The sequence below is a fragment of the Pogoniulus pusillus genome, chromosome 22, assembly GCF_015220805.1.
Source record: "Pogoniulus pusillus isolate bPogPus1 chromosome 22, bPogPus1.pri, whole genome shotgun sequence".
Lineage (NCBI taxonomy): Eukaryota > Metazoa > Chordata > Aves > Piciformes > Lybiidae > Pogoniulus > Pogoniulus pusillus.
This window is the reverse complement of record NC_087285.1, coordinates 857050-874253: the sequence shown is the minus strand read 5'-3', so window position 1 is coordinate 874253 and position 17204 is coordinate 857050. Positions and strand designations below refer to the sequence as shown.

The 17204-nt window shown below is 58.4% G+C and overlaps 2 long non-coding RNA genes across 3 annotated transcripts; both read right to left on the bottom strand.

Annotated features, from left to right (window-relative positions):
- Window positions 1–12837: 12837 nt before the first annotated feature.
- LOC135185059 (uncharacterized) lies at window positions 12838–13181 on the bottom strand. Its single transcript, XR_010306350.1, has 2 exons — window positions 13075–13181; window positions 12838–12967 (listed from the first exon to the last, which is right to left on the bottom strand). It is a non-coding gene; the product is annotated as an uncharacterized LOC135185059 (long non-coding RNA).
- A 1069-nt stretch (window positions 13182–14250) lies between these two features.
- Window positions 14251–15329, bottom strand: LOC135185058 (uncharacterized). Of its 2 annotated transcripts, none has more exons than XR_010306349.1 (2): window positions 14955–15329; window positions 14251–14825 (listed from the first exon to the last, which is right to left on the bottom strand). It is a non-coding gene; the product is annotated as an uncharacterized LOC135185058 (long non-coding RNA). The 2 variants fall into 2 exon arrangements; XR_010306348.1 differs by having other exon boundaries at window positions 14251–14545; window positions 14955–15298.
- Window positions 15330–17204: the final 1875 nt, after the last annotated feature.

Below are 17204 nucleotides of genomic sequence, written 5' to 3'. Positions count from 1 at the left end.
GAACACATGGAATCAACTCTGAGATTTCAAAACCTTTTCAGCTAAAGAGAGGTTTCTCTGAGGGACACACTCGATAACACCAGTTTCCATCATCACCCAGTATGTGTGACCAGGACCCTCTGCAGATACCACCCCTTTGATGGGTTTTCCCCCACCAGAGGCAGGAGCAACCCACACAGTCTTTCCCAGTAGATTCCTTTCACAGACTACAGGAACTCCATCTCCCTCAACTATGGGCAGTAGGGCAGACTGAGCAGGACCAGCTCTGTTAACTGATCCCCTGCTGTTCACCAGCCAAGTGGCTTCTGCAAGGTGCTTCTCCCAGTTTCTGAGAGTTCCACCTCCCATAGCCTTCAGGGTGGTTTTCAGCAGACCATTGTGTCGCTCAATCTTTCCTGCAGCTTGTGGGTAGTATGGGATGTGATAAACCCATTCTATCCCATGCTCTTTTGCCCAGTTGCTTACAAGGTGGTTCTTGAAATGGGTCCCATTGTCTGACTCAATTCTCTCTGGGGTACCGTGTCTCCACAGGATGTGGCTCTGCAGGCCCAGAATGGTGTTACGGGCACTAGCATGAGGTACTGGGTAGGTTTCCAGCCACCCCGTGCTTCCCTCCACCATGGTTAACACATACTGCTTGCCACTGCGAGACCGAGGCAGAGTGATGTAATCAATCTGCCAGGCCTCCCCATACCTGTACTTTGACCACCTTCCCCCGTACCACAAAGGCTTCATGCGCTTGGCTTGCTTTATGGTGGCACAGATGTCACATTCATGGATAACCTGAGTTATGGCCTCCATGGATATGTCCACGGACCTGTCTCGGGCCCATTGGTATGTGGCATCTCTTCCTTGGTGACCAGAAGAGTCATGTGCCCACCGAGCTAAGAACAGTTCACCTTTGTGCTTCCAGTCCAGGTCAATCTGGCAGATGTGGGCAGCCTGGTCAGCTTGGTGGTTATGCTGCTGCTCTTCAGTGGCTCTGCTCTTTGGGATGTGAGCACTGATGTGTCGGATTTTAACTGGTAGTTTGTCCAGGCGTGCAGAAATGTCTTGCCAGAGATCAGCAGCCCAAATAGGCTTCCCTTTTCTCTGCCAATCATTTCTCTTCCACTCCTTCAGCCACCCCCATAAGGCATTTGCTACCATCCATGAGTCGGTGTAGATGTATAGCATTGGCCACTGCTCTCGTTCTGCAATGTCCAGGGCCAGCTGGATGGCTTTCACCTCAGCATACTGGCTGGATTCGCCTTCTCCATCTCTTGCCTCTGCAACCCTGCGTGTGGGGTTCCAGACGGCAGCCTTCCATCTCCGCTTGCTGCCTACCAGGCGGCAGGATCCATCTGTGAAGAGAGCATATGCCTTTTCCTCCTCAGGAAGGTCACTGTATGGGGGAGCTTCCTCAGCACGGGTCACTGCCTTCTCTTCTGCTGGCTTTCCAAAGTCAGTGCCCTCTGGCCAGTTGGTGATGACCTCCACAATGCCTGGACGCTCGAGAGTCCCCATCCTAGCCCTCTGAGTTATCAGAGCCATCCACTTACTCCAAGTGGCATCTGTGGCATGGTGCGGAGTCGAACCCTTCCCTTTAAACATCCAAGTCAGGACTGGAAGCCTTGGAGCTAAAAGGAGTGGTGACTCCGTCCCAATCACCTCAGAGGCAGCTCTGACTCCCTCATAGGCAGCTAGGATTTCTTTCTCTGTGGGGGTATACTTGGTCTCTGAGCCTTTGTACGCCTTGCTCCAGAACCCGAGTGGGCGGCCTCTTGTCTCATCAGGAGCTTTCTGCCATAGGCTCCAGCTAGGGCCATTCTCACCGGCTGCTGTGTAGAGAATGTTCTTAATCTCTGGGCCGGTTCGAACTGGTCCCAAGGCCATGGCATGGACCACCTCTCGTTTGATCTGGTCAAATGCCACCTGCTGCTCAGGTCCCCACTCAAAGTTATTTCTCTTTCTTGTAACGTCAAAGAGGGGTTTCACAATTTGACTGTACCCGGGAATGTGCATCTTCCAAAAGCCCACAAACCCCAGGAAGGATTGTGTCTCCTTCCGGTTAGTGGGTTCCACCATAGTGGCCACTTTATTCACCACATCCATAGGGATGTGGCGTCGGCCATCCTGCCATCGAACTCCCAGGAACTGGATCTCTCTGGCAGGCCCTTTCACTTTGCTTCTCTTAATGGCAAAACCTGCATCCAACAGGATATTAATGATCTTCTCACCCTTCTGGAAGACCTCCTCTGCTGTCTCACCCCATACAATGATGTCATCGATGTACTGCAGATGTTCCGGAGCTCCACCCTTCTCCAGTGCAGTCTGGATGATGCTGTGGCAGATTGTAGGGCTGTGCTTCCACCCTTGAGGCAGTCTGTTCCAGTGGTACTGGACTCCTCTCCAGGTGAAGGCAAACTGCGGCCTACATTCTTCTGCAATAGGGATGGAGAAGAAAGCATTAGCAATGTCAATTGTGGCATACCATTTGGCCTCCTTTGTTTCCAGTTCATACTGCAGCTCCAACATATCAGGCACGGCTGCGCTGATTGGAGGAGTCACTTCGTTCAGGCCTCGGAAATCCACCGTGAGTCTCCACTCCCCTGTCTCCTTTCGCACTGGCCATATCGGGCTGTTGAAGGGCGAGTGGCTCTTGCTGATGACAAGCTGCTGCTCCAGGCGGCGAATCAGCTGCTGTATGGGTAGCAGGGAGTCTCTGTTGGTGCGGTATTGCCTGCGATGAACTACACGAGAAGCAATAGGTAACTTGACATCTTCCACCTTGTGGGTACCAACCACGGAAGGGTCATCTGACAAGCCAGGCATGATAGACAGCTGCTCTTTGTCTGCAGTCTCTACAGCTGCTATGCCAAAAGCCCACTTGTTTCCCTTCGGATCTTTAAAGTACCCTTCCCGGAGAAAGTCGATCCCCAGGATGCAAGGTGCATCAGGGCCAGTTACTATGGAGTGCTTCTCCCACACATTCCCGGTGAGGCTTATCTCAGCCTGCAGCACAGTCAACTCCCGAGACCCCCCTGTGACTCCTGCAATTGTAACAGTATCTGTCCCCCTGTGGCTGGAGGGGATCAGAGTGCATTGGGCACCGGTGTCTACCAACGCTCTGTACTTCTCGGCTTCAGAAGTGCCAGGCCATTTCACAAACACGTCCCAATATACTCTGTTATCCCTGGCCTCCGCCTGGCTGGAGACAGGGCACCTCTAATTCTGAGCAGTGTGACTGCATGAGGCACATGGACCTGAGTTACTGGCTTCACCACCCCTTGAGCGAGAGCGCTGCCTGCGGGACACTGGGGCAACCCCTCTTCTGGAGGAGTTATTCCCTGTGTTTGTCCCCTGCAGTTCCCTTACCCTGGCCGATAGAGCTGAGGTGGGCTGGCCATGCCATCTATCCATGTTTTCCCCATGGTCACACAGTGTTCTCCAGAGTGACCCCCTGTGTGTACCCTGTCTGCTCTGGGCTGGTCTCCTGCGGGGAGGAGGAGGAGCACGGCGGCGTGTGTTCCTTACAGCTGAGACTTGCACCCATTCTGAAGGTGAAGAGCAGTCATCCTCTGCCTTCTGCATTTCAGAGAAAGAGGCTTTCAGCTCGTTCATTTCTTGGGTGAGGGTCTCTACAGTGGCAATTAAGGTTTTCCTCGACAAACTGTCTTCAAAACTGTCTCAGGTCATTCACAAACTCCCTGATTGTGGGAAGGTTGTTGGGGTCTCTGCCCAGCAGCAGTGCTCCCAATGTGGGGGCATATGTGGAAGGGGCACACTGAGTCAGTTTCTTTAAGAGGGCTGGCTTCATGCGGACATCATCAGGGTCCGAGGGCCTCTGGTCGGCTCCATAAATTATCTCTTGAACCGCCATTTGCCTCAGGTATGAGATCCCCTGTTCCATATCTGTCCATCTAAGGGGATGGAAAATCATGTCATCCTTAGTCGGGTACCTGTACCTCACAGCTATCAGAAGCCTGGCCCAAAGTGAGTGGGTACCATCGAGCCTTCCCAGCTCCTTATCCACACCTCCATCCCTCGACAAGGATCCCAGCTGCTTCGCCTCCCTGTGATCTAGGTCCACTGTTTCTGCTCCTGCATCCCAGCATTTCAAAAGCCAGGCTAAAAGGGACTGTCCGTTTGCCCTTGCATACTCCTGCCTTATGTGCCTGATTTCCTTTCTGGGCGTGGAGCTGATAAGGATCACTCCATTATCAGGTCCATTTCCAGCTGGTTGCTGTTGCTGGGGGGTGCTGGTTCCCGAAGAGGTCCCTTGCCCTGGATCGGTATCTGCGGGAGGGTTTTGATTTGATCTTGCTGGCCGCGTCGTAATTGGCGCCAGGTGAAGGGGGCTGGGCTGAGGGGGCAGGGTCCGGGGGGCTGCCCTGGGCGGGACCGGAGGCGGAGTTCGGGGCGGAGCCGCGCTAGGGGCGGTCTGCCCGGTCTGCCCTGTCGCCCATCCCCCGCAGCTGCAGCTGGGGCAGTGAGGACTACCCCTCCCCCTAAGCACCCTAATGGCGGCGCCCACTCGATATTTCCACGTGTCCCAGTTCACCGCTATCTTATTAATTCCCAAACCCAAATTTACACACAGTGAAATAACAGCTATCCAGTACCATTTCTCGCCCAAAATATCTGGAGCTTCTGTGCTCCAATGCATATACTCAGATTGATTCCATGTTCCAGAAACATTTCTAAACACAGTGATATTACTAACAGAATTCAGGAAATAGGCATAGACTCGGGCAGGCAAATGCTTAGAATATTCCCAGAGCATATCAATGACAATCCAGAAGACATGGTAACTTATAAACTTTAACAGCCAGCCCCACAACAGCCATGCAAAAGCGTTAATGATTAAGACTGTCAGAATATCCATTTTTTAACTTCCAAATCTTCTCTGAAAGAATTCTTTCTACCTAGCCCCACGTTGGGCGCCAAATAAATTGTCTTGGGTTCAAATGCAGGTTCCCAGAGACTCTTATAAATTTGGTAGACCCAATGACAATTTATAGGATTTATAGAGTTTATAGAGTGCCCTCCCCTCCTCCCCCTCCTTTCCCCAAAAGACAGGGAGAGAGATAAGAGGTAGGGACACCCCCAATGAATCAATCTCGACTCGATTTGGAAGTAAAAAAAGGAAAAGTTTAACAATAACTTAGAAAAAAGGGATTGGAGGTAGGGGAGTTTACAAAGGATAAGGAAGGGAAAACATCAAAATACAAAACAGGGATGGATACAACCCGAGTAGTGTGATGGTGTCTCTGCCTCGTGGCTGGTATGCAGTATCAGTGTGTGTGTGTATTCGTGAACGCAGGTAGGGAGAAAGAGGGCGAAAAGAGGAAGAGACAGGAGAACTCCTGTCTTTTATACCACAGGAAGTGGGGGGAGTGGGCTAACCATCACCTGGAGTGTGGCCCACCCCTGAGGAGGGGCCAAGACCCCTAGGGTCAGGTTCAGGGTCACTCCCCCAGGAGTGTTAACCCTATACACCCTGCTCCTGCCCCTGTGGAGTGCAGCATCTCCTGCCCCTGCCCCTGTGGAGTGCAGCATCTCCTGCCTCTGCCCCTGTGGAGTGCAGCATCTCCTGCTCCTGCCCCTGCTCTGTGGAGTGCAGCATCTCCTGCCCCTGCCCCTGTGGAGTGCAGCATCTCCTGCCTCTGCCCCTGTGGAGTGCAGCATCTCCTGCTCCTGCCCCTGCCCTGCGGAGTGCAGCATCTCCTGCCTCTGCCCCTGTGGAGTGCAGCATCTCCTGCCTCTGCCCCTGTGGAGTGCAGCATCTCCTGCCTCTGCCCCTGTGGAGTGCAGCATCTCCTGCTCCTGCCCCTGTGGAGTGCAGCATCTCCTGCTCCTGCCCCTGTGGAGTGCAGCATCTCCTGCTGGCAGACTCCCCAGTCTAAGTGGGAGTCAGGAGGGACTCCAGGGTGGGTTCATTTCCCTGCAGCCTGGGTGCGGGGCTGAGCAGAGGGAGGGGCAGCAGCAGTGCTGGGGGGGGGGGAGGCCAGCCCCCAGAACACAGCTCCTTGCAGCACTCACTTGAAGTATGGTGGGGGGGACGACAGGGCTGAGAGTGAGGCAGAGTCTGGCTTGTCTCTCCTGCCTGCTTCAGCTGCTGGAGGATGTCTGCCTCATGAACTCTTCCCAGTGCCTCCCAGGGTGGCTCTTGGAATCACAGAGCCAAGGAACTGCTGAGCTTGGAAGAGACCTCTGAGACCATCTAGTCCAGCACCCACCCAGGGCTCACAGCCCCCCTGCTGCTCAGCTACTGAGCCACCTCCCTCGGCACATCCTGTGGCGCCTAAACCCCTCCAGGGGTGGGGGCTCCACCACCTCCCTGGGCCACCTGTGCCAGGGCCTGAGGACCTTTGCTGGGCAGATTTCTCCTAGTGTCTAATGTGAGCATCCCTGAGTGCTGGGCACAGCAAGTTCTCTTCTGGTGACAGGGCTGAAGCCCCCCCGTGTTCCCCAGTGCCCACCTGGGCTGCACACAGTGTGGGGGTGCATGGCCTGGCCCATGGTGCTTGCACTCTGCAACGCCTGACCCGGGCTGGCATCCCAGCTCCTGCTGCTGTGCCATGCCCCACGGGGGACAGTGCCTCTGGCCCTGCCAAGGGGGTCAGCTGGAGGAAGTCTGGGGAGGGAAATGTGGGCAGAGGAAGATGTCACAGCTGGAGGGTACACAGACCACAGCCGTGGGGCAGGGAGTGGCAGATGCCCCAGGCAGGGCTGTGACATCTTCCCTCCTGGCCTTCCTCCAGCCTCTGCTCCCTTCCCTTTCCATTGGGTGGGACCTTCCCAAGCTGCCAAAACCAGCTGGGCTGCCTCTGCTCTGACAGGAATCCTGGGTAAAGGCAAAGGGACCTGGCAGGAGCAGTTCCTCTGTGGACACAGGACACAGGACCACATCACAGCACCACAGCATGGTAGGGCTGGAAGGCACTTCTGGAGGTCACCCAGTCCACAGCAGGGCACCCAGGGCAGGGCACCCAGGAACACATCCAGATGGGTTTGGACTCTGCAGAGATGCAGACTCCAGCACCTCTCTGGGCAGCCTGCTCCAGGGCTCCAGCATCCTTAAGCTACAGAAGTTCCTCCTCATGTCCAGATGGAACTTCTGATGGTCCAGTCTGTGCCCACTGCCCCTTGCCCTGTCCCTGGGCACCACTGCACAAAGCCTGGCCCCATCCTGCTGCCACTCACCCTTTGAGCATTGTTCAGCATTGCTGAGATCCTCCCCAGGCTGCTGTCCCCCAGGCCAAGCAGCCCCAGCTCCCTCAGTCTCTGCTCACAGAGCTGTGCCAGGCTCCTCAGCATCTCTGCAGCCCTCTGCTGTGCCCTCTGCAGCCAGGCCCTGCCCTCCTTGAACTGGCAGCCCAGAACTGGACACAGTAGCCCAGCTGTGGCCTCACCAGGGCAGAGCAGAGGGAGCAGAGGGCTCGAAGTGCTGCCCCAGGGGCAGCCAGCACAGTCCTGCAGGGAGCAGGTCCCTCAGCAGCAGCTTCTCTTGGAGCAGTTCTGCTGCCCAGGGCCTGTTTGCCAGCCTAGCAGCGAGGCTGTTTCCCAGGGGCTGTTGTCTTGCTCGATGGTGTGATTATGGCTGCACAAACAGCTTCACCAGCTCAGCTGCTCCCCTGCCTCCCTCCCTCCCTCCCTCCCTTTGTTTGCAGAACCTGACTTCTCTCCAAGCAGCTTTTTGCAGGCATCTGAGCCAGATGCCAAGCCCAGGTGACGCTTGCAGGTGCCAGGGGAGCTGCAGCATCAGCGGTTCCTCACCGCAGTGAGGAGGCAGCCTGTGGGCAGCTGCTTGGGTGAGCTTAGCAAAGCACCTCCGGGGAAGGCACATCAGCCCCTGCAGCTCAACCACTCGTTTGGAGGCAGGGCAGGGCTTGAGCCCGGGCAGGGCTTGAGCCCAGCCAGTGCTGCCCCTGCTTAGAACAGGGGCAGTGGCACCTCAGCTTGCAGGGCTGTGCTGGGCAGGTGAAGCCAGCATCAGCCTGCAGCTTTGCTGAGGTGACTGCAGACATTCCTCACCCCCCAAAACTGGGCTGCAGCTACCTCTGGTGAACAGCCAGAACAGGAGGAGACACCCGGGAGGCAGCTGAGAGGTGAGCTGCACAGAAGAGGTGGGCAGGGCTTGTGCATTGCTGCTCCCAGGTGGGGAGCAGGGGACTGAAGCAAAGGTGAGGAGCTGGAGCAGGTGGAAGGGAGCAGTTTTCCCACAAGCTGTTGTGGTGCTGTGGAGCTCCTTGAGAAAGGACATCACAGCACTGACACCAGTGCAGGGCCATGGGCCAGGGGCCCAGGGGAGAGGCCAGAGCGGGGCTGGGCAAGGCCTGGGTGGTTGTGAAATGTGTTTGTCTTCTCCCTGTGTCCTTCTTCAGCTGTCAGCTGCTGCTGGAGACAGGACCCAGGCAGTACCTTGAGGGGCAGCATGACACAAGAAGTAGCAGCTCAGATGGGTCCCCATCAAGCGAGGTGCCCCAGGAGGACACCCACTGCAGGAGTCAGAGTCACAGAAACACACAAGTGTAGAGGTCAGAAGGGACCTCCAGAGGTCCTCCAGCCCAGCCCCCTGCCAAGCAGGATCACCTAAGGTAGTGCACACAGGAATGCATCCAGGTGGGGTTGGAAAGCCTCCAGAGAAGGAGACTCCACAGCCTCTCTGGGCAGCCTGCTCCAGGGCTCCAGCACCCTCAGTGCACAGCAGTTTCTCCCCGTGTTGAGCTGAAACCTTCTCTGTTGCAGTTTGTAGCTGCTGCTCCTTGGCTTATTGATGCTGAGCCCCAAAAAGAGCTTGGCCCCAGTACACATTGGTCAGATCTGCTCTCAGCCTTCTCTTCTCCAGACTAAACAGCCCCAGGGCTCTCAGTCTCTCTTCCTAGGGGAGATGCTCTTGGTGCTCAGTGCATGAGCAGGGCTGGAGGGCAGAGCTGCAGGGTGCTCACCAGGCTTTCATCCAGCTCTCTGCCCTCCTGCTGTGCCAGGTCAGACAACCAAGGCAGGCCCAGGAACAAGCCACTCAGATGGATCTCTCCTATGTTCAGGTGAAGTAGGACAGGTTAGCAGTGGGCCTCACCTCAGTGGGGTGCTAGTTGAGTTGTAAGAGAGCCTTCTGTGAGAAGGTGACTGTCAGTGGACAGGTGGTGACCTCTGGATATGATCTGTCTGTACTGCTGCAAGGCCTTTCACACAGTCCCTGCAACATCCTGCTGGCCACAGCTGGAGAGATGTGGATTTGCTGGGTGGACTCTCCAGGGCATAGGCAGTTGGCTGAGTGGTGGCATCCAGAGGGTGGTGCTCAATGGCTCCAAGTCCAGCTGCAGAGCAGTGCCAAGTGGTGTCCCCCAGGGGTGCACGCTGGGCCCTGAGCTGTTTAACATTTTGATCACTGCTATAGGCAGCAGGAGCAAGGAACCATCAGCACTGTGCAGATGGCACCCAGCTGAGTGGTGCTGTAGACATGCCAGAGGGACAGGACAGCATCCAGAGGGACCTGGACAGGCTGCAGAAGTGTGCCCAGGTGAACCTCATGAGGTGCAACAAGAGCAAGTGCAGGGTTCTGCACCTAGGCTGGAACAATCCTCACAGGCCAGGGGAGGAGGGCACAGAAAGCAACCCTGAGAAGGACTTGGGGGTGCTGCTGGGGGAGAAGCCTGGCAGCAGCAGGCAGTGCAAGCCTGCAGCACCAGCTCCACTTCCCTGCCATCCTGCTTGTTCCTCACCATGCTGACCTCAGGAGGTCTAATGAGGTCAAGTGTGAGGTCCTGCACCTGGATGGGGCAACCCTCAGCACCAGTCCAGCAATGCACACTGGCAGCACAGAAGGCCAAGGGCATCCTGGGCTGCATCCAGAGCAGTGTGGGCAGAGCTGTAGAGAGGGAATCCTGCCCCTCTGCTCTGGGGAGGCCTCACCTGCAGGGCTGTGTCCAGCTCTGGAGCCCTCAGCACAGGAAGGACCTGGAGCTGATGGGGAGGGGGCCAGAGGAGGCCATGCAAATGCTCAGGGGGTTGGAGCAGCTCTGCTATGGGAACAGGCTGAGGGAGCTGGGGGTGTTCAGCCTGGAGAGGAAAAGGCTCCTGCAGACCTCATAGTGACCTGCCAGTGCCTGAAGGGACTCCAATCAGGATGCAGAGCCTGCAGGGACAGGAGGAGGGCAATGGCTTCAAACCGGAGCAGAGCAGGTTGAGATTGGATGTGAGGAACAAGCTCTGCACCAGGAGGCTGCTGCAACACTGCAACAGGTTCCCAGGGAGGTGGTTGTGGCCTCATGCCTGATGATATTCAAGGTGAAGCTGGGCAGGGCTGTGGGCAGCCTGCTCTAGTGGAGATGTCCCTGGTGAGTGCAGGGCGTTGGAGTGGAAGAGCTCTGGAGGTCCCCAACCCATCCTGAGACTCCGTGGCCAGCAGCAGCTGTGTGCACTCCTGGCTGCAGACCTCTCCTTGCATCCTCTCTGCACCTACAGCAGCCCCAGACAAGTCACCACCTGCAAGCCAAATACATCCCCCTGGGAGCCAGCAGGCATCCAGCAACCAAGCTGAGCCAGGGAGCACTTTTGGAGCCCAGGACCTGAACGCAGAGCTCACCACCTCCTGCAGCCCGAAGCGGTCCCCAGCTGAGCCACTCTGCCCCCTCCCGAGCCCAGGGGCGGCGAAGGGCCCCGGCGCGGTGAGCCTGGCGCTGGAGGGCGGCCAGCAGGGACTGCAGGTGCCGGAGCCTCTCCCGGGCACGGCCACGGCAGCTGCTGGGCTCCACCTTCCTGCCGTGCAGCGCTCAAGGGCACTCCCAAAAATAGGCTGCTGCAATCACCTTGGCCAGAGCCCCTGCTGACACAAATCACCCTGGCACAGCATCGGGAGGAAGGAAAGGCTGAGGGATGAGCAGAGGGGGGAGGGCAGGGAGCAGAGGGATGAGCAGGGGGAGGGCAGCAGGGTGGTGATGAGGGCACCTTGCCTCTCTGCAAAGCCAGGCCCTCTGAAGGGGGCTCTGGGAGCAGCAGGGTGCAGCAGGGCTGCAGCAGTCATGCAGCTGCACCCCTCCCGGCCCGCAGGAGGCTGTGCTGCCCTGGCCAAACCAGTTCTGCCAGTAGCCCCCGGCAGAGGCACCCAAGTGCCAGCAGCAGGTGCTGAACGCTGCCTTGCTGCTGTAATCAGCAGGTTGGGCTCCTCTCCTGCTCTCCCTGCTCTCCGTTTCCATCTCTCTCTGCTGCTCGCAGGAAGGTGAGAGGCAGTGCCCAGGGGCTGGGGTCAGCAGCAGCCGTTGCCAGGCTGAGCACCTTAGCAACAGGGACGTGATGGGATGGGAATGCTGACAGCAGAGGTACCTGAGAGCCCTCTGGGTGGGCACCTCGGTGAAAGGACCTCAGCTGTAGCTGCTGCAAGAGTTTCTAAGAGCTCTAATCATAGAATCATGCAATTGTTTCAGCTGGAAGAGCCCTCTGAGGTCATCCAGTCCAACATCAGCCCAGCCCCACCGTGGCCACCAAACCACGGCCCCAGGTGCCATGGCCACACATGCCGTGAACAACTCCAGCCCTGGGGACTCCACCACCACCCTGGGCAGCCTGTGCCAACCCCTGACCACTCTGGCACCAAAGACATTTTTCCTTCTCTCCAACCCAACCCTCCCTTGGCACAATTAGAGGTCATTTCCTCTCCTTCTATCCCCTGAAACAAGGGAGCAGAGCCCAGCCCCCACCTGGCTGCAACCTCCTCTCAGGGACCTTCAGAGAGCAATGAGCTCTGCCCTCAGCTTCCTCTGCTCCACACTAAACCACCCCAGCTCCCTCAGCTGCCCCTCCCCAGTCCTGTTCTCCAGACCCTTCCCCAGCTTTGGTGCCCTTCTCTGGACCTGCTCCAGCCTCTCACTGTTGTGAGGGCCCCAAAACTGAAGCCAGGACTTGAGGTGTGAGTACTGCCTGGAATGCAGAGAGAAGGACTTCTGGGGTGCCCTTTGCAGGCCTCAGTGGCTCTGCCTGTGGTAAGCAGCTCCCAGTGCCCCGAAGGAGCAAGGCTGGCTCAGGTGAGTCTGCCTCCTCCACAGCCACTCCAAGTGTCCCACAAGACTCTGCATCATTGTTGTGCTGCAGCAGGCACAGTTTGACTCATCTCTGGGAGGCATCCTCCAAAATGTCACTGCACACCACCACTTGGTTTGTATCACTACCTACTGGGGCCTCAGCAGAGGGGGGAGGAAGGCAGGGTGTGGGGCAGGCTTCCAGCCTTGCTCTCCTCCCCACTGCTCTCCCAGGCTGTCCCTAAATGCCTTCAGCAAGCTGGTTCCTTCGCGGGGCTGCCAAGGCACATCCTCATGTTCTCCTGCTTCCTTCTACACGCCTGAGGGCTCTGCTCTGCCTTCTGCACTTCTCACCAAAACCCACTTGAACTTACCTTGCCTGGGGACTTGGTAGGGGTGGAGGACACCTCCGTGGTGCTTTGAGTGGGGAGATATGAAGCTCAGGACCTTCACCCAACCCCCACCCAGGCAGGAGGTGAGACTCATTATTGGCAAATGCTTTGTGCTTCCAAAAGCTCTAAACTGTCCCCGCCCGGGCAGGTCCCCGCAGCTGCCCTCTGGCTCCGGGAATCAGTCCCTGGGATGCCAGCAGGACACCGGGCAGGTGGCTGTCAGGGAGGACTCCTCAGAGAGCAGGCAGCCAGCCCAGGCTGCCCGAGGCAGGCGGTGCTGAAGCAGCCTCCTGAGCTCAGCAGGCTGTGCCACATCCAGGCAGCGCCCGGCTCAGGTGGCTGAGGACCTCTCTCCAGGCTGACCCTCAGGTGAGGAGCCAAGGGTGGCAGCCTGGGTGGCATCCTTCCCATCCTCCCTTAGCGACACCTCCACCAGGACACCCTTCTCTGGTCCCTTGTCATGCTCTGATCTCCACTGCTACTCAGTAAATGCCTTCACGACCCAAGATGGAGGGGAGAGGCTTTGGCTTCGGTCCCAAAACAGGTCAGAGAAGGTCTCTTCACAGCTGGAGTCTGTTGTAAAGGCATTGAATTTTCAGTTCCCACCTGAGCAGCACACAAGGCAGCACAATGGCACTCCTGAGCCCTTTCTCAGGCTCAAGAACATCCCTCAAGGGTACCTGACTGCCCGGAGCCATGTGTTCTGCACAGGGTGACAAGGCTGAAGGGTGGCTGGGGAGGACAGCTTGGGACTGGAGGCAGTAGCAATGGCACTGGAGAGAGCTTCACTCCTTTGAGGAAAGGGAATGAGAAACAGGCTGGGTCCAGCCCAGGGCGGGGAGGCTGCAGCAGGAGCACTGGCCCCAAATCTCCAAAGAGGAATGGCTCAGCAGCCAGGATGCTCAGCAGCAGCCTGCCCAGCTGGCCTCACCCAGTGCTCCGCTCCCAGAGCTGGCTACTGGGTGGACAGAATCATTCTGTAAGGAGGCTCCTGCCTGCTTCAGCCTCCCCCAAGGCGTCACTGCTACCCCCAGGCCAGATCCTTCACCACAAAGGAGCTGTCCCCTCAGCCCAGCTCAACCCCGCGGGGAGGGGGGTGGCTGTGCACACACACGGGACACAGGAGGAGCCCACGGGACGCCTGGGCAGTGCGTGGTGGTCTGGGGAGCAAACAGGGCAGGGCGGGAGTGAGCCAACCTGCCCGCTCCAGGCTCCTGCCGACAGCAGAGAGCTGAGAGTGCCTAGAGCTGGTGAGCACCTGCCTGGCAGCAGGCCAGCTCTGCCTGGTGGGCCAGGTCCCAGAGCTGCTGGAGAGCTGGAAATGAGGCTGGAGAGACTGGCATAGCCTGGGTGCTTGGCACACGCTGGCAAGGGCACCTCTCCGTGGTTGTGTTTTGCTGTGGCTCTGCCTTCAGGCACCGGGCACCAGCCACTTCCACGGGGCAAAGTCCCTCGGTGCCCAGCCTGAGGGACCCCGCACACGCTGGCCTGGCTGGGCACTGGAGGTGCCCAGGGACACAGTGCCTGCGTGTCTGGATGTCCTCACTGACCCAGACTCGGTGTCCTGCGTGCAGAGCTCCCTCGCAAACACCCAGCCCTCCTCTGCCGAGAGACACCGCGGGGGCGGGGACCAGGAGGAGGAATTTGCTGGGTGTGAGGAAGTGACTTGAGCTGTGGCACAAAAACTCTCCGGGTGGGTGTCATGAGCACACGCTGGGGAGTATCCCGTGGGCCTGAGCTCAGAGCTACATATGCTGCTCCTCTGCCAGCACCAAAGATGGCACCTGGCATCTGCTCATCTCAGGCCCCATTGGTACACCGAGGCGGTAGGTGGAAAGTCCAAGCCCACAGCACAGCCCATAAAGGTCATGTTTTATTCTGGCTGATCTCCTTCGCTTGCCTCATCTCCTGCAGGAGAGGGAAGTGGTAAACAGCCAGCAGCACAGTTTGGTTAGAAACAAACCAGGGCAAACAAACAGGGGATGGAATTCTGTCCCTGGCTGGCCTGGGGAGCTCTGCTCAGCCCAGAGCCGTGCTCTGGGGACAGCCACTCTGCCCAGACCCCCAAGTCCTGCATGGCCAGCTGGCAGTGGCTAGCTTCCCCGTGGGACTGGACAGCTGGGGTCAGGGTCTTGCTGCCCAAACAGTTTCCTGGGGAATACAAACATTTTTTTTTCTCCTGCAGGATTCCTGCTTCTGCGTTTCCCAGACTCCCAGTGAGGGGTCCCCACTGCCAGGCTCTGCTGAGCCTGACCATTCACTGTGCCCGGAGCAAGAGGCTCTCCCCATCCAGGGACACAAAGAAGGAATCGGGACAGCCACCTTGGCTGCCCAAGCCTGTGCTCAGAGCAGATGAGGCAGTGAGGCAGAGCAGGCTGGAGCTGGGCTCTGCAGAGGAGGCAGGCGGGACCGGGAGCGCAGGCAGCGGGTCCTGAGAGGCGAGGTCAGGCAGCGATCAGAGGCGTGTGACAGCGTGAGAAGAGGAGGGGAAAGGCGAGTGCTGGCCCGGGGGGTGGTGCGGGGTCTGCGAGCAGCTTGGTTTCATTGTTCGGATCCTTACCTTCCTCCCCCGAGTGCCAGCAGCTCCCAGTCTCGTACAGGGCTTCACGATCCCAGAACCTGGCAAACCGCGGCACTGGGAATTGAAGGAGGCCACCGGAGAAGATGAGAAGAGATCGTGTTCCTCTTCCCCCCTCCCTGGAACAAAGCAGAGCTGTCAGTTGGCGCTTCCCGCGCTGCCCAGCCCCGCAGGCTTGCCGGGGCCACTTCCAGCAGCCCCGAGACGAGAGCCGTGGGGCGGAGGCGTGGGACGGCCGCAGCGCGGGGCCGGCGCGGAGCGCTGCTGGCGCCGAGCCGGGGAGCGGGATCCAGCTGCCGGCTGCCTAACGGCGACGCGGGGTCGGGAGCTGCGAGCCCGGGCAGCCCGGCGTGTCCTGGGGACCGGGGCCTTGCGGCTGTCTGCTGGGCAGAGGGTTAGGAAATCGGGAGGGCTGCTGCCCAAAGTCTGCCCAGGCGCTGGCCAAAGTCTGCCCAGCCATGCAGCTCCACGGGACGGCTCAGCTCGGACCAACGTGTGTGTGTGTGTGTGTGTGTGTGTGTGTGTGTGTGTGTGTTGTATCTCTTCCTCCATCACCCACCCACCTCTGGGGTTTTTTTCTCCTTCCCCCCCCCGCTTTTTTTTTCTTTTTCCCTTATTTTCCCCCCTTGTTTTAACGAAGAAAACAAACCAAACCCAACAACAAATCAAAACAAAAACCCAGCTCGGTGGCACTGAGAACTTGCCTGACTGGTCTGAGGATGGTTCAGAAGGCCCACAGGAGAGCTGGGCCCACCTCCTCCTGCACAGGCTGCCATTGTTCTCCGTGTGGAGCAGGAGAACGGCTTGCATTAAATCCTAGGACTGGACTGGACCTCCTGGGTCATTGAGGCTGGACCCCGACCCGCATGGGCAGGCTCCTTCTCCGTGTTTGCTTCCGGAGGGCCTGGGCAGCATCCACACCTCCAGCCTGCAGGGTAGCTTCCCAGGCCCCAGGGCAGAGTGGGACAGGCAGGGAAAGGCTAAAATTCGCCCTTATGGCCCAGCCCAGCTATTGTCTGGCACCGCAGCCCTGGCAGGGTTTTCTGACCCATCCCCATCCTTTCCACCTTCCCCTCTGCAGCTCAGTCCCGAGCACTGTCCCTGTGGTCTGACATCAGGGGATGCTTCTGCCCTGCTCTCTGGAGGCCACATATGGTTTTTAACGGCTCTAGGCACCAAACCAAGCATGGCAGGCGAGGGGTGAGGGGAGCTGGCAAGGCGGCAGCATCTCCGTACAAAGCCCGCGGCTGAACACCATCCCCACTGCTGTCACCTTGGCTGCACCAGAGCTCCTCCAACCCTCTCCTCTTGTCCTCCGCTGCTTCTCATCTGCTTGTTATTCATGGCAGGGGGCAAGATGCTTCCCCCTCCACCGCCGCCACCAGCACCACCACTACCCCCCGCCCTCCACTGAATGTGCCGCCGGCTCGGCATAGCCCCAGAAGGTTGAATTTAATGCTGGGGGGGATTTGCAAGTCAAGAATTCCTGCGCCCACACAATGTGCAGCTGGGCTCTGAAAAGGCCTGGGGATTAAAATGCAACCGCAAACTTGACAAACCGGCGCGGGGGCCGCAGACAATGGGCTGCGGCTCCTCTTATCATTCACGGCGTGTGAAGGACCCGCGGCGGGCTCGGCCGGTTACAAGTCATGCGCCGGAGATGCTGCTGCTGCCGCTGCCGGCCTGGACACCAGCAGGGAGGGCTCCTTTGTGCTGCTCTCGCAGCGGGGAGCAACCTGAAAGCCAAGCCTGAGCCAAGAGACATCTCCGCTCGCAGCCGGGGGTGAGGTGGGACCCGCTGCCACCAAGCTCCCGCCTGGTTGGGATTCATGCGCCCCCAGGGGGCTCCAGGTCCAGCAGGCTTTGCTGGATGGGAATTAAAGAGCTTTTCGTTTGCTCCGGTCCTAGAGCTGTAACTTGTTTTGTGCAGGATGTGGGTGATGAGGGGATTCTGGGCGGGCAGGGATGCCAGGACGGGGTAGACGGTTTCAGATGATGACGGATTAGATACAGGTCAAGCGTGTAATAGTAAGGGACAATGCCACCTGGGGCTGCAATAATTAACACTCCGGGGACAAAGCCGGCAAAACAACCGGCTGCATCTCCCCGTGGGCATCTCCCCAGGCCCCCTCAGCCAGCGCCTGCTGCTCTTGGGGCATGCTCCACCATGCACTGCTCCAGCGGGCCCCCAGCGGGCTGCAGAGCAAGGGAAGGGCTGGCGCAAAAGGCTTG